Raw genomic sequence first — 17,473 nt, 5'->3', positions numbered from 1 at the left:
GCAAGGGGCACAATGGGCAGCTGTTGAAAGCCTGGTTTCCTCATTGAGAGGCATTAACATTTTCAGTACTCCTCTCACAGCACTAGAGATGCTCGGGTAGCATTCTCTCTTGCACTAAGAGAAGAAATGACCTCCCCACCAGTTTTTCAGGTGCATGAGGCAAATTCCTGGCACTTCAGCTATATTGTTGTAGGCATTGCTGTGCCTGCTGTGCCAGGTAAGTGTGCAATAGAATGAATTACTGCTGTTTGCCAGAGTGACTGAGCACTCTGCTGAAGGTAACAGGAGGACATTTGTTCATGTGCTTTCAGGAAAAACTCCTTAAAACATTCTAATGGACTTCCTTTCATTATGTAGCTAGCTACATTTTAGGATCTGAGAAAAGCAATCTGAGATGAAGTGCATGAGGTCACACTGGAATTTTTTTCTGCTTTCTTGACTGATGGGAGAATAATGGTTTTGTTTATCTTTTGTCCTAGCAGCTGGTAATTCCTATTGTCCTTTCATCTCTAGATTGTTTTTCCTTCTGCAGGACAGATTGGAACCACAGACCTAATCTTCTGCTACTTTATATCCTATGCAGCCACTTACAGGTGTGTGTATAGTTCACCTTACCAAAATGACAATGCTTTACAGAGACATAAATTAGAAGATACAAACAGTGAAAGCAATTTAAAGAGCAAGGCAGGAGATAATCAAGTCCCAAGGAGACAGAGAAACTATGTTTAAGTCTTATGCCATCTGGACACAACTTTTTGTGAGTGCTTATGAGTTTAAAATATCTGTAGGTGCTGAGGCATCTGAAGGTTCAGCGACATATGCCATTTTTATGCGACGAGCAGCTGAGTCCCAGATCAGAGATTTACTAGCTGTTAAAGGGAGATACTCCTTTAAAGACTGCAGCAGACAAATTAAGCTTCTTAGTTTTCAGAAGCTGCTTTTATAGAAGAAGTTTTCTGTATTTTCTTCCCCTTCAGCTTGTCCTTTCCATAAAGCTATGCTGGCTTTTCTGTTTGGCTATGTGCAAGACAAGGCAAATGCTGCTGTGCAAGGGTAGTGCCTGTACTGGTAATACAGAGATCTTTGTTGGACAGAGTTGAGAAAAATCTGGCTGTAATCTTTCAGGCTGAAAAAGACTGAATACAAAGCTTTAAGTCATATAAAAGTAGGCTGCAGGAAGAAAACAACCCTGAGGAGGGCTTGTAGCAGCAATGTCCTTGCAGAGTAACCAGTGAATCATCACATTGACTACATGATATCATTAAATCCCTCCTATTTAGGCCTGTTTACTGCAGAAATTGTGTTTTGTGTCTCATCCTTTTCACAGCTGTGCAACACCAGTCACTTAAAAATTTCTTAATGGGTCTGTTACCTCAGAATACCACCTCTGAGTATCTTTCTCCAGCCTTGTTTTTCTGTGCTTTGGTGAAAGGATAGCATAATGCCATGTAGTGTAAATCATGCCTGCACTGGCAAGAAGAGTATAAAGATTTTGTTGTGCTGCCATATAGCTGGCCCAAGGCATAAGACAGAGACATTGCTGCAAACTCTTTCCTAAGGCAACTAAAAGACAGACAAAAATAATTTTTCACAGGTTGGTTCTTTAAGGATGCTATTGAATTATAGGGAAAAACAGGCTCCTTCATTGCTTTTTTGCCTTTTCTTTTTGCTTGGGAGCTGAACCAAGTCTGCTTAATGAGCTTTGGCATGAAAAATGATCTTTGTTTCTTTCTACTATTTTCTATAAAAATAGAGCTGAGAGAGCAAGGAAGAATACCTGAAATACAAATGGGTATGTTCAGAGAGAAATGAGCAGTTTCCTCAAGATAAAGCAAATGTCAGAGCACAATGGGGCTGGGGACTGGAGTGGCAGGGTCCCCCCCATGAGCTCTCAAGGTCTCATAGCCAGGGATCCTATCACCACAGCCAGCCAGCATGGCAAAACCCCCCAGGGTTTTCTTAACTATGTAATTGGTGGGTAAACTGATACACAGCAGCAATAGCTGAGAGGTGCTTCCAGTCCTTCTTCCTTTTAAAATCAATTTTAATCTGTGGTTTTTTTTTAACATTATCTTTTCATGTACTATTTAGCAGGACAAGGAGTCTGCACTCTTTTCAGTCCCTATTCCATTTACACTCTCATTATGTGAAGGGCTGGAACAGAACTAGTATAGTGAGCCAACCTGGAGTGTCCTGGCCCTCACAGTGATTTTGAAGTATTTTCCCATATACCTTGGAAATGTTACATGCCTTGGAAATGTTACATACCTCTGCTAAAACACCTATTTGCAGTCTGGGTACTATTATGCTATTATTCCAGTGTTATGGCTGATAAGAAAGATGTCAGAATTGTGCTGTGAACTGTGTAACAGCTTGTGGTGTATTCCACGTTTTCTTTCTTTTTGCATAGCTGGCCCACAAGATTCCTGCCTCTCCATCCTGTCCTCAGTCCTACACATTTATTGCCATGGCTCTGCTGCAGTTGTTCTGTCGGGCTCAAGCAGGTTTGTGAGGCTCTGCTGAAAACAAGATCTGGTCTGATTTGGATTAAAAAAAGGAGTGCTTTTGAAATCCACATCACTTCAGTATAGATCTAGTGATGTGGGACTACATTATTGACACTGATCTGAGATGATACTTACTGGCTTAGTAAAAACTTAATCCAATCCTCTATATAATCTGCCCTAAAAAGTTGATTCTGTTAAAAAAAAATAAAAAATAAAAACAGCAAGTAGCAAGCTCATAAGGCTGTTTTTCAAGAACTAGCAGCCACATGTTCTGCAAGCAGTTTACTGCTGACCAAACTCTTAAGCAGAAACAGCTAGGGAAGATGTATGCATGGTAAAAATTACTTTTAAAAATGAAGAATGAATGAATGAATGTTTTTGCATTTTTTAACATCATTTTGAATTTCAAATACTACAGGTTTTAATTCATCTTTCAAAGTACTGAACATTCACTGAGTTGCCACTTATAGATTCTGAGCACAAGTCTTTTTATCTCACTTCCAAATGATGTCAAATTAAAACAGTTCCATATTTGATCAAAACAGCATCAGAATTACGGCAGAGTGTCACTCTTAGCTGATGCTCCAGGTCAGTCTCCCTGTTCTGCTCGCCTATCCAAGCCTGGAAATGGTCCTGCTGCCTGCAAGTAGCTTGGGCAGGAGCTGAACAATATTTAGCACAAGGATAGCTTTTCAGGTAACTACAAAACCAAACAAATGCGGAACCATGTGAACACATTCTGGGTCAGGAGAACTGCACATTTTTAAGAGATAACTTCTGTTTCCAAGAGCTAGCAATAGGATTGCAAGTTTGCTTTAGAGCTGGATGGTGTCCTCCTACTCCATATTATACCTTCAGAGTAATGGGAAATATCTTATTTTCTTTATTATTGGAGAAAGAAGATGAAAGAATGGTCCAGCTTATCAGTGCCTTTCTTTTTGTCTGGGCTGTTGGTTATTAGCTGTCTTTGACATGAGAAAGGATAGAATTTTTTCAGCTCAGTGAGGAAAGCATATATATTCCCAGATAAGAGGACTGACAAAACCACGAAGAACTCACAATTTTGCTTGGCCAAATGAAATAGAAATTTCACATGCCAACTTCTCTCCCTAGTTTTGATTCTGTAATGAAAATGTGAGTAGGCTTGCAAGTATCTGACAGAATTTCATTCTGTCTCTAAATTGTACCATAACTATTTAAACAGCTAAATACAACATGAACTCATTTACTTGCCATAGTCTGAAAATATGTTTCCCTGGTTCTACTTCTGGAAAGTATACCATTTTAGCCAGAAATTTTAGTTTCTTAGACTGTATTTCCCCCTCACATTTTAAGAATAACGCTATCCAAAATACTGCTTAGAAATATATCTTGCCATTCGTTTAATTTATTTTTAAGTAAGCTGGATCAAAGACCAAACGTGTCTCGACAGTGGCATCTAGTGGCATAATACGTGCGATGTCCTTGAGCGAGCTGCAGCCTGTTCTTCACAACTGATTAATGTTTGGTCCACAGATTTGTACCTTGGGAACTCTCCCTGCGGGCGACTTGAAGGCTTCTTCCATCCAGAATAGATGAGGAATACATGCAGCAGTTTGCACGGGAGATGATGTTGTTCTGGGGAAAGAGGTCCATGCCTTTAGTTCAGTTGCTAGGAAAGATTTGCCCTTTGCACATCTGAAAAGATTTGCTGTGTAATGAAACCATAAAGGGGGATTGGTATCTTTTGAGAAAGTATTTAAGCTAGTCTGACACAGCAAGTCAAACTACAAGAGCATGAATTTGTGCTGGGGAACAGCAGAAGAATGTCCCAGCAGAGCTAACAGGAACTATTTAACCACTTGGGTACATAAAAAGAAAAGAAGGAAAAAACCCCTTTTTCCCCCTGTTTCTAAATAGCTTCACTTTACTTACGTTTGTACTACTGTACTTATAGTGTGTCCACTACATTGCAAAAGTGCAGCCTACTGTCATGAAGATGTGGATCATCACCTTGAGTCACGATCTGGGACATGAGATTTACCTTCCCAGTCAGAAGAGAGAGAGACCTATCCTAAAGACAGCCATGATTATCTACAGCAATGTTATCTACATGTAATCATTGACTACCCAGCACTGAGGAATTCAGAATGGATGTAAGGATAGGAGCTGGCTTGATTCTTTACAAAAATGAGATACAGGTATGAGTGCAGTGAGATACACTACAATTGTATTATTTGGACTCCCATTTTTGGAGGTCTTAGTCCCAGGGCATGGGGCCAGGTACTTGAATTTACTGTTCATTTGGGAAGGAAAGCAGGAGAGAGTTGAGTTTTTTTGTAGTATTGTTGCTCAATCCATGCTGTCTCAGAGACATTAATGACCTTTTGGGCTACAGTATTACTAAAACACTCCTTTGTACCTGCAGTGCTGTACTGGATGTTCACACTGCATAATCAATGCTAAAAGAGGGGACAGAAACCTCTTTCATACCTGGAAATAAACAAAATTAAAAACCAATCAGAAATAATTACATCAAACTTGGGATTACTTTATTAAAATTTAGAAATCAGCATGGTGTATGAAATCTATCAAATCTTGTGCATTTTCTTTATGAAACTAGAATAAATAGAATTTATAATTTCCATATATGTTTATTACAATGGCAGTTCACAGAAATTCTGCTGCTTAACTTCTGCTATTAGAATCCTTAGCAGAAACTCAAACAGTTATATCAAAGCTGCTAGACTTAATATTGAAAGCTATTAAGAAAAAAATCCTTAAAGGTGTTAATTGGAAAAAATCTATACATTTTCTGATATATTCTGTCTGAAATACAACGTATTTATGTATGATCTATTTACAGTGGGCCTACATGATAGCTGGGTAGGTTGGAGCTATCTGTGAGAAGAAAAATGAGCATTTTCAGTTTTCCTATTCTTTTTCCCCTGCAATTTGGCATATGTTGGATGTCTTGGAGTGAGTCCACAGGAGGGCCACCCCTCCTAAGAACACAAATGAGAGAGTTTGGGCTGTTCAGCCCGGAGAAGAGAAAGCTCCAAGAAGACCTTACAGTAGCCTTGCAGTACCTAAAAGAGGACTGTGGAAAGATGGAAAGTGATTATCAGGGAGTGATAGATAAAAGTCGAATGGTTTCAAACTAAAAGAGAGTAGGTTTAGTTTGGGTATTAGGAAGAAATGTTTCACTGTGAGGGTGGCAAGGCATTGGAATAGGTCACTCAGAAAAACTGTGAATGTCCCATCTCTGGAAGTGTTTGGTCAAGGCCAGCCTGGATAAGGGTTTACCTGGCCTAGTGGAAGGTGTCCCTGCATATGGCAGGGGGCTGCAATGAGATGATGTTTAAGGTCTCTTACAACCCAAACTATTCTATATGTTTTAAAAATTGTGGAAAAAGGAGGCTCTAATCACCCCTTTTACAGTTTTATTTGGATCTTCATTTGCACTTTTATCACACACTAAAACAAATCTCACATTTTAGGTATTGAAATATTTACTGTTTCTTATACACCCTTTCATTCAAATGTCTCAACTCATTTTAGAGAGTCCTATTTGCATTCCACCTGTTATTTCCCTCCACCAACTAAAGGGAGCCTGCAAGAAAGAAGGAGAGAGACTATTTACAAGGGCATGCAGTGACAGGACAAGGGGGAATGGCTTCAACCTGAGAGCAGGTCAGACAACAGGAAGAAATAATTTACAGGAATGTGAAGAGGCCCTGGAACAGATTGCCCAGAGAAGCTGTGGATGTTCCATCCCTGGAAGTGTTCAAGGCCAGGTTGAATGGTGCTCTGAGCAATCTGGTCTAGTGGAAAGTGTCTCTGCCCATGACAGGAGATTGGAATGAGATGACCTTTATGGTTCCTTCCAACCCAGGCCACTCTGATTCTGTTTTGCTGAGGAGTCAGTGATCACAAACAGCTTCATACAAGGGACAATTTAAAACAGAAAAGTTAAGTTCCTGTTTTTAGCAGTCCCAATAAAGGTGCTTATTTAGATTGCTGAGACAGACCATGAGACCTCACCATGGAGTGAGGAAGGATGAATCCTCTTCCCACTCCCTGATGCAATATTTAGCAAGCCATTGGCACAGCTGAAACTAGATCAAGAGAAATGCCTCGAGTTCCGAGCCAGCACTCCACAAGCTGAACTTGCAAAGAAAACTGCGGTGCCACAGTTTTTGTTGCAGAATTGCCTGCTAACTGAGCAACACTGAGGCGTCATCTGAGTGTCACAAGACTTTCCCGACTGTAGATGGCACTGCAAGGTAAATGCAAAGGTGTGTCGCTAGTAGCTGTGGAGATTTTATTCTCCTGAGATTGTTTTTTTATCTATCAACACTGATATCAAGAGAGCATTTTATGACCTAAAACGAAGTAAGGCAAGGCCAGAGGAGACTTGTCTGGAGGTGATGGAAGGAAAGCCATGCTATCTTTGCCAACATACTATTTAATGCAGCGCTACTGGGGACCAACACCTTCCACAAGAGCAGTCAGTTGCTACAGGGATGGACACGAGTGGTGCAGGACAATTCCAGACTCCCTCTGCCCCCCACGCTGAGCACAGCAAGATCCCACTGCCAGCATGGCCACTCTACCTGGGGCTTGATGCAAGAGAGGGGGTCAGATGCCTTTTTCAGGGATAGCACCAACATAGCTGCATTTCGGCACGAAATGGACAGGAAAAAAAACCAAAACAAAACAGCTGTACCATAAACAGGATGTTTACCTAGTCTTTACATAAAGTTCTTTAAAAAAAATCTCTTTTTTTCCCCATCATCAGAATAAGGCAAGAAAGGCAGTTTCTCTTTGTTGCCACTGGTTCAGAAGAGAAAAACAGATCTTCTTTTTCTCTTAGCCACCATGATCTTTCCTCTCCCTTCTCTGTGAGACTGCCAAAGACCAGCAGTGTTATTTGCCATGGATGTGGACTCTGAGATTTTCACTGGAAAGTCGGTATGAAGCCCAAGACATTGGCTTCATTCTTGTCTTTTTGTCCATCTCTCCTCTCCACAGAGGGTTGATGCTCTGAAATAATCTGCACCCTTGCTCCTTCTATTTAGTAAGATAATGGTGACGCAGGAAAGAGAGACCACAGAGTGAAGTTTTTGCTGCACTTGTACAATAAACTTCCCCCAAAATAAAGTCCAACAACCACTTTGTTTAAAATCATGCTCTTCTGCAAAATATTTCACACACAACAGATGCTACTGCAATAACTTTACATATACTGCAGTCTCTGATTTTATTGAAGATTACATTCTAGTAACTGTCCCTTTACCAGGTCCCACAAAAGTTCTTTTAGTACCTGTGGGATACCATTATAATTTTTCTTTCATGTATGTTAGGCCCTTTATCACAGGATACAAAACATTTTTTAAAAATATGGGAATTCTGAACAAATGGGGGACAATGCATTGTCACCACACACATCTCATATCACTGATAACAACCTATCCTTTTTGTATACCTGGACAACTACAATAAGAGAAAAATCTACCTTGGGAATCAGAGAGGCTCCCAAGGTTTAATTAGACAAGCTGGAAATCTTGGAAGCTGAAGAGGAGATGATGGAGTTTCTGACATGGCACAGGTACACAAGGTGCTCCAGCCATGCAAGATGAACCTGCTTTTCTGGAGCCATGGTTTGCAGAGAGAAAGCTCCTGGAAGCTCCCACCTCTCTGTTTCCTACTTCACAGGGGAACTCTCAAGTAGATTGATCAGTTTGGGAAACCCACATCCATCACCATTGTCATTTCCATGCTGTTTGATCCTTGGACTTCTCCACATTTTTCTTAGATTGTTATACATCAGGAATTTAATGACCCAATCTGTTTGAGTAAGAGGATAAGCTTTGTTAAATCAAGATGCAATAGTTTTAGTGAATTTGGAGACACTTTTTTTTTGCAAGCTTTCCCTTGTAAGAGGTGTTACATTGAATTTTGCTTTATTAGTTCTGTAATATAAATTTTCTAGTATATTATACTCTTTTTTTTTTCAAGTTCATTAAAGAGAAGGATCATGAGAAACTTTTTTAGTAGCAGAAGTTAAACCTGATTAATATTTTCTTCAGCAGAGTATTACTGCTGCCAATAACAGTTATTACTCAAGGCTCCAGAGGACACTGGTAATAATGAGGCCAGCTAAGGCACATAAATAGATATGTGAAGACAGAAATCTGTCACTTGACATTTAGTATAGCCAAAAAGGAAAGAATTAATTATTTTTATTTTTGATATATAGATTGAACTTTTTGATTACTGACTGAAAAAAAAAATCACTCTTTTCCCCCAACATTCAGGATCAATTTTAGACAGAATAAAGCACAAAGTTCTTTTTTTTTTCTTTCTGTCACTTAAATCTCCTCCTCTAATTCCTCCAGTAGCCTAAATCTGGTGCAGACTACAATGGATGGATGGATAAGATTAATAGGTCACTAGAAAGCTGCCTAATGGGGTAATGTCCTCCCTATAGCCTAGATTTATCTTCCCTAACCTTAAATGAGTACACACATTGAGAGCACAGTCAATTTGTAATTCTTCAACACTCAATGAGCTGAGAAGCATATAAAGACAAAAATACACTCTGTAGGCTAGTTAAGTTGCTCAAAATTGATGTTCCTCCTCAAATTCTGAAAATGGCTAAGTATACTGGTTTTCCTTTTTAAGTGTTGCTCTTCCTTCCTTTTTATGGATTAAAGTCTAGAGCTTCTATAAAATAACAACAGCAGTTAGAGACATATTTTTTCCTATAATTACTTGTTTATTTCTGATAATTCAGATCTTTTCATCACAGACTGAAAAAAGCCAGATGAACTGTTCTTTGTTGACAGACACATGCTACGTGTGTCAGGAACTTACAAATCTGGCTGTTGGACTGCCCAATTAAAAATACTCTTCAGTGACTCGCTGGCTTTTCATCTCAACATCTGTAATTTTTTCCAAAAGACTTAAAATAGTATTTTATGCAACAGTGTTGCAATTTTCCACAGCAGAAAACCCAAAACCAAATAGTAATTTAATCAGAGGCTCAAGTTACCCTGTTTGAGCTACTTTTGTTTTACAACATTACTTTTGCACTTCAACATAGCTCTGCAAATCAAGCTGCAGCATCCTGGTTCTGTGAATAGTTTGCTGCTGCTTTTGCAGAGCAAACAAGATAGCAGGAATTTATATTATTGTGTAGGCTGGAGTAAATTAGAAAAACCTAAACAATAAACAACAGTTAATAGCTTATTTTTCCAAGCATATATTAAAAGTTCTGCAAAGATAAAACTCTTGCATAGAAAACGATTGCTAAAACCCTTTGGTTATTCTGGCAAAATTTTTTCTGGCTTGAACTCTAATCAGGTTCTATTCATGACTCTGTTTTCCCACTTTTCTGTGTTGCTTGCTGCAGTTTTCTATTCTTCACAGTAGCATTTATTATAAAGCTGGACCTAAGGGGCAGTCCAGCTTCCAGATATTATGTTTTTCATATGGAATTTGAGACATTATTCTACTTTAAGCCTCTTCGTCTTTCCATCATGCTCTTTGCTGCTCCAAAGTCGGTCCAGGCTATTCACTTGAATTTGTTATTATGCAACAAAGCATTGCTCAGAACTGACTTGAGCTGTATTTGGACCTCCTCATGTCCCCACATGGTCATCTCTGTCCTTAGGCCAGCTGGCAGCAGACTTGGAGTGTGGCCACCTCCAACCTTTATTTGTGACTGAAGCACTAAGAAACTATCACTGGGAAAATAATGCATAAATAAATTTCATGCAGCTTGCAGTTTTAGTTATAATGGTGAATGTCTGCTGGCAAACTAAACGTTTATACAGAGAAAACCATAGAGCAGATTGTATGGTTCACATTAACTGAGTCAGATGGCACGGGTAAAAATGCTTGGGATTCACCTAAATACAATTCATACTGGATCTTTCCCAAATTGAACTCCTACTGAAGAGCATAACTTTTTTTTCAACTGTTTTGTGGTATTAAAGATAGCTATGTTGTTTTAAGGTCATAATGCTCACACAGCATGGGATAATGCTGTGGCTTTAAAAAATATATAGGAACTCTGGCCATTACATTAATATCAATACATCATTAATGTTTTTCTTGGAAAAAAATATATCAATTTCTTTTATTTTTTAAAAGCTGATATGTGCTTGTTTTACTCTGTATTTTACTTTGAGTACCGCTTGTCTTGGGCTCAGCTTCCTGCCCTTAAACAGTACACCCTAATCCTGTTCCAGATTTAATTTGCAACCTGTGCCACCTATTGCATCACCCAAGACATCCACCAAGAAGGGCTGAGCCCTCCCGGAGTGCCCCGCAGGACTCACAGGGGCAGCTGTGCCAATTCTTGTGCCCCGCAGGACTCACAGCTGTGCCACTGCTTGTGCCCCGCAGGACTCACGGCTGTGCCAGTCCTTGTGCCCTGCAGGACTCACAGCTGTGCCAATCGTTGTGCCCCACAGGACTCACAGCTGTGCCAATCCTTGTGCCCTGCAGGACTTACGGCTGTGCCGATCCTTGTGCCCCGCAGGACTCACAGGGGCAGCTGTGCCGATCCTTGTGCCCCGCAGGACTCACGGCTGTGCCGATCCTTGCGCACACACCGCCTTTGCTTACGAGACTGCCCCGAGACGGTGTCAAAAGCCCCACAAAAAATCAAGCTATATCCGACACATTAGACCATTTGCTCTGTCAGAGAGAGAAGCTGCTGTGGTGTAACACAGTCTGAATGGGCACAGCCTCCTCCCTGCTTTCTCCCCATTACTTTAGGGGACCCACAGGCTGGGTATTTAACTATTTGCTTTTGAGCCCTCCAGGAGGGAGGCGTGACCTTACCAGAAACCCATCCCACCCTTCGCAGCAAGGCACGGTGCTTCTCCGGCCAGGACTGCCAGAAGGAGGCCTCTAAGCTCTGCCCCCTTCCCGATAACTCCAGCCCGTTCCCCTGCCCCACACAAAGACCGATAATCCCACCCCAAACCCCCGCCCGCCATCTTGGTTTAACCCCTGCAGCACCACGGCCGCCCGGGCCCCGCCCCCTCGTCCCCCTGACCCCGCCTGTCAGTCAATCCGGGCTCGGCAGTGAGGGGCGGGGCCGAGGCGGCAGCCGGCAGCCGCAGCCAATCGGCGCGCGAGGTGCGGCGGCGCGGCGGCCAATCGGCGTTTCGCTTCTTCGTGGGTGCGGCGGCCGCTGTCGGTGCGCCCCGCTGAGAGCCGCGGGCCCCGCCTGTCGCCGTCGCTGTCGCCGGCGGAGCTGTCGCGGTAGCGGCTGCAGCCTTAGCCTGGCCCTGCTCCGGAGTCACTGAGGATGAGCCCCCGCGCTGCCCAGCGCGCGTCCCGCCCTGCCCGCCCGAGTCCATTCATCTAGCGACTGGTGAGGGGCGGGCCGGAGAGTCCGGCGGGGGAGCCGCTCGGGGGACGGTCCTGGCGGAGGGGTCGGGACGGCGGCGGTGGGCGGCTGAAGGGTTGGGGAGAGCTCCGGGCAAGGCAGCTAGGGCGGGTAAAGGACGGCCGGCCACGTAGAATGGGAGGGGACCGGCTTCGTGGCTCGGCCTCCTGTGTCAATAAGTGTCTCGGCGCTCCTCGGCTCCGTGGACGCGTGCGGTGGGAGCCGGCACGGCCCCTGCCCCTCTGCCTGCCCCTGCCCTCTGGCTCCCTGAAGCACTGCAGACCTTCCCCCGCCCTGACACGGGCAGGAGCCTCTGGCCAGGTTTCCTTAGCTGTGGCTTCAGGGAAAGCCTGGCGTGTTTCTCTCCTTCTTGGTTCTGCTTGTCTGTTTTTGGTAGCAGCTCACGGTGCTGCTGGGTTGGACCAGCACCGTAAGCACCGGAGAGCTGCGGTCTCGTTAAAGTATCCTAAGTTATCTTAGGAGGATACTTCCATGCAGGCTTCCTAAGCGAAATACAACTCTTTTTTTGGTTATGTGGTCAGTGTAGCTGTCTGTCTTTGTGGAAACTGGTCACAGTTTGTGGTTTGCAAAAAACAGTAATCGCCCACCGACATCTGGTGTGGGCAGGCTGCAGTAAAACTGTACCAGAAGTTCCCAGTTAATTCAAAACTGTCACTTTTCCCCAAGATGGAAAAGTCCTTGATGGATTTATCGGACATAATTTGAAGTGGGGTGAAGTTCTTGTGCGCACTTGTGGTTTGTTGTGTTTAACTTCCCTTCAGCATTATCTCTTTCAATAAAGCCTGAAGCAAGATCTTGATGCATTGTGGAAGTGACTGTAGCTGCCCTCACTGTACTTTTGCCTATAGCACTTTGTTTTAATTTTTTTAAATAGTACTAAGTTATTAAGCATAAGCAGTCCTCGGTATTTCTAGATAAGCAGAGCACAGTATTTCACAGTTTACTGTTTATGTACAATGATTCCCAAGTGATAGATGTGCTCTGACGTTTGTAGCTGAATTTAGCTACCAGTGGTACTTTGGTCTTTTTTTGACAGATGTGTCAGCCTTTAATTGGCAGTGCTGCTTAGCTCAGCTAGGAGCAACTGAATTAGGGTTGTTGCATTGCTGCATGTCTCACTCTGATAAGGATTATGCTGTTGTTGTTGAAGGTACAGAAAATCTGGAGAGAGCCTCTAAAGGTCACTTGTGCCAGGGTGTACATGTGCTGAGTGGTGGCACAGAGGCCCCATCCCAGGAAAAGGAGCAGCAGTGGCCCAAGGGATGGAGTGGGCATGGTGGAATGTGGTGTCTTTCAAAGCAAATTGGTTTTCCTTCATAGCTTTGCTTCTGGGCAGGTCACATTTATTTATAACTTGAGCAGTTTGCTTGTTGTCTGGCTTGTTTTGAGAGCCTCACGTGCATTCAGTTTGTCATTTGAAAATCCTCCCTGATATATCATCTGAATCTTTTTTGAAATTTGAAGGAATTGTGAAATTTGAAGTGAACTGCTTTGTCCGCTGTCAGGAGTAAAAGGGACTGGAGTTTTGATGTTTCCTCTTTTGTAACAGACACCTTATTCAGAGGCTCTGGGTGGTCTGCTGAAGCCACAGCTGAAAGAGAAAAGAGATCCAATTTGCTGGTACTCAGGGGTTGTTCCATAAACATTCTGAATCCTAGTGACTCTTCCTAAGTTTTTCTCTACTTACTTGCTTCTCTTAAAACTTGCTATCTGAACTAGAAGCAGGACTCTGATATTTTGTGCATTGAGGAGAGCAGAACCCTTGTTTTCTGTGTCTCAATGCTCCTATTATATAGTCGAGTAGAAGCTGCTTTTTTAAAGGTCTCTCTGTGGGAATTTCAGGCTGCTAAACCACTCTTATCTACTGCATAGCTTAGATTTACCTGCTTTTCCTTGTACATTCAATCACTTTTCTCCCCAGAAAGTACATTTTTTGTTCAAGGGGTTGGAAAGTGTAGATTTTTGCCTGTTCTTCAACAAACATACAAGGAATTTGTGGACAGGTTAAACTATCTGTGGATGTGTAATCTGAACAGCAATTAGTAGTCTAACTGTTTTTAAAGGCTAGGACAGTGTGCCACCTGTACCTGAAAGGTGCACTCGTTTTGTTTATCTAGGAATTCATCTGTGTTTCCTTGAGGATATCTTGCTTAATGCCAGTGCTAAGACTGTTATATTACTACCTAGCCTCAATTTTCTGGTCACTTTTGTCAGATTCTAAACTGTTTCTTTAATAGGTGTTAGTGAAAGTTGCCTTTAGCTAAGAATACAGTCAACAGAAAGTCCTGGAAAAGTGGTAACATGATAACATGATAGCAAATTCCCATGGCTTTATTTCTGTAAGCCGTTTTTTATTAGCTTTCTAATCAAGTAGTCTGTTTAGTGAAGTTTGCTTAGGTACAAATATTTTAAGGATTTCTGTGCTGTTATGGTTACAGGTCTTTTGTGATGTTATGAAACAAATGTGAATGGACCAACGTGGAGAAATGTCAGCATGCTTGTTTAAAAAACAATCCCTTTCCATTCTGCACTGGAAATATTTAAGATACTGCAATACCCTTATAAGGATAGAGCTAACCTTCCTGAAATGTGTGATGTTGCCAGTCTCATTTCACTTAGCAACTTACTATCAGAAGGAAAAGGAAATTAATTTAGTGCCTTCAGAAAAACCATATTATTTTTACTTTTCTGTTTTTTTTTTTTTTTTAAGGAAGGGTGTTAGGCTTGACAAGGAAAGCTGTATGCTTCTTTTATATGAAAAATAGAAACCATAACTTAGTTCTGTTTTAGCAGAGCCAAATTAGGAGAGCTAGGTAATTTTGCACCATGTGTATTTTAGGTGTGACTTAGTAAAATCAAGTGTAAATTTAGTAAAATTTAGGTGTGATTTAGTAAAATTAATAACACTGAAAAAATAAATTATTAAACTCTGACAAAAAAGCAGTGAATGGAATGAAGTTATGCCAATTTTAAGGTCTTGAGAAATATATTTTTAGTAAATGAGGCCAAGGATGGGTTTCAGGGCCATGTCACTAATTTGACAGTTGAGTTACTTTAATGCAGTGCACATTGAAGATGCAAACCCAGCAATGTCTTTGAGTGGTGCTGAATTCTGAGTAGCTGAGTCTCTTCTGTGTTCTCTTTCACTTCCATGTAAGACCATTGTCCACATTAAATGAAAAAAGGCACAACAGCAGCTACCAGCCTCTGTCTTGGTACCAGATCCACATCCACGTCAGCCAGGTTTTGTTACCTCTAACCAGTACCCACATCCATGTCAGCCAGGTTTTGGTAGCTCTAACACCTGGGTATAGGCGTTCAGGAAGAATTGAAAGGACCACAGATGGCAGTTCTAGTATCAAATCAGACTGGATACTAGACATTGACACTGCCACCCATGAGGTGAGGGTTGGTTGCTGTTTCCTTGTACCTCTGAGCTGAGAGCACACAACCTCTGTTTTTTCTGGAAAAAGAGAAAATTGGGAATGCATTGATAGTGAATATGGTACACAGAGAGAGGTTTCTGGAACTTCACAGTGGGAGGCTTCTGCCAACTCTGCTTTTCCCAAATGTTGAGATTTCATGTCTGCTGTTTGCAGGAAATGAAATCTATCACCATCATCCTTAGTCACTAAGATATTTGTAGAATCTTTGTTCACTTCATACTCAGGAGAGGTGTGACAGCTTTGATTTTTGTAGTGGCTTCCTGAGAGAAACAGATTTTTGAGACAAGCACAGTGGGTGCAGAGCTGCTGTTTCAGCTGTAGGAGTTCTGCCTCCATAGGGTCAGATGATGCATGTGACACCTTCCTTCTGGGAGGGTGTCTGACAGCTCTGGTGCAGTGGTGCTTTGCCTTCCCTGAGGGGGAGAGCTGAGTAAGACAGCCCTCCCTACCCACTTGCAGGAGGCGAGATACCACAAACACTTTCTTGCTACTAAAGAATTGCTTCCAAATTGGTTCCAATCTTTTACATTTTCCTGGGCTGTGAACATGTATAATAAATAGCTCATGTCTCTGAGGGCTAGAAACCCACTTGCTGCTGAAATAAAATATCTTTGGGATACTTTGAATGCTGCTCTAATTCCTTCATTTTTTATGACTTTTTTCTATAATGTTAATTAGGAATCAATTTTTAAAAATAATTTGAATTCCAGATAATGCTTACTGTATCATAAAAGTGTTAAAAATATTATAGCCATATTTAGCTTTTTATGTCTTTTAATAATTACAACATTAAGAAGACACTGGTATTATAACATGGATGTGATTCATGCTGAGAAGCCTACAGAAATATCTGTAAATAAAAGTGGAGACAGATAATCAAAATGGCACCATGTTCCAGATCATCTTAATTCAAAATTTAAAAAATGCTGTTGCTTCCTGTTTTGTGCTTGTTTTAGGTGCTCACTGTTCAGCTGGGACTCCATATACTAAAAGTAAGCATTTCATAGTGGAAATGCTTTCACACTGACCTGAGCTTCAATTCACAATTTGAAAGTATTAAGGTTTCTCTTAAGGACTTCCTTTGTGGAACAGTCAGGTTTGATGACCACCTTTTTCCAGATTTTGTTTTAATGTGACAGTGTTTGTTGCCAGTGTGACAGCCTTAGGTGAAAACTTGATCTACCCCTTCTGTCTTGAGCTCAAGGTGTACATATATATCAATATACTAATGCAGTATTTAGTTTTGTAATGTTTACAGTAAAGAAAGGCTGGGCTGGAATGACTTATAAAGAAATAATTCAGCAGGGTCAGGTTTCACATAGCTGAAGTAAATGTCACTGTGATGGAGTTAGTATATGATAGGCAGGCTTCTGTTTCTGTTTACTAACAGGCTTTTTATTCTTTTAATACTTGATTTGTTATTCACATTATTTTGGTGTTTGGTAGGCTGGAGCTCAGGTGCCTTCAATAAGTTTTTGTCTGGCCTCTGTTCTTTTCTTGTAATGGCACAAATCTCAGGATTTGCTTTCTTCCGGATCATTTTCTCATGCAATTCAGTGCCTTAGATAGGTGTGGATCTGCACAAAGGAAGGTATGACACAGGGGACAGCAGGACTGCTTTCTTGGGTGGTGGTGCCATTTCATACCAGTTTAACAGATTAGTCAACCTTATGTCTCCCCGAGTGATTTTTCTTAATGTTGTTTTTATCATTACCTTTATTTTCCTGTGTAGCAACAATAGTAATGCTTAAACAATGAGCTGTATTTGACATGTGCTTCACAAGGCATGCATAAAATTTTTACTTCTTCCATGACATAATTCTATTGCCTAGTGTCATATCGGTGAAATGTGATACATTTTTTCCTGTAGATCTTGAAATGATTGGATTTTTTTTTAGATTTTTTGTTTTGGTCTGTTTTTTCTTGAGGGTGTTTTGTTTTTAATTATTAGTTTCAGAAGCGTGTTTGATGTGCTGGCAGTCTGAGTGTGCTAATAGTTACCTATCACACTTCAGTTCATTGGAGCAACAAGTTAGGTTGTATTCTTGAAATCAGAGCTTTTTTCCAAACCTGTTACAGTGATTTACTTCTCTTTATAATCTGAGGCTTGA

The 17,473-nt window shown here is 41.4% G+C and overlaps 1 protein-coding gene across 2 annotated transcripts in view; it reads left to right on the top strand.

Moving 5' to 3' along the window:
• The first annotated feature begins 11,698 nt into the window (after window positions 1–11,698).
• The window catches only part of IBTK (inhibitor of Bruton tyrosine kinase), a 53,240-nt gene continuing 47,465 nt past the window's right edge, over window positions 11,699–17,473 (top strand). For both annotated transcript variants that reach the window (XM_064707453.1, XM_064707452.1), the window contains exon 1: window positions 11,699–11,880. The gene's annotated coding sequence lies outside the window, so the exon portion shown is untranslated. The remainder of the gene's footprint in view (window positions 11,881–17,473) is intronic.

Source organism: Zonotrichia leucophrys, chromosome 3 (genome assembly GCF_028769735.1).
Source record: "Zonotrichia leucophrys gambelii isolate GWCS_2022_RI chromosome 3, RI_Zleu_2.0, whole genome shotgun sequence".
Classification (NCBI taxonomy): domain Eukaryota; kingdom Metazoa; phylum Chordata; class Aves; order Passeriformes; family Passerellidae; genus Zonotrichia; species Zonotrichia leucophrys.
The sequence above is the reverse complement of the archived record's forward strand: the minus strand, read 5'-3'. Positions and strand labels throughout refer to the sequence as shown.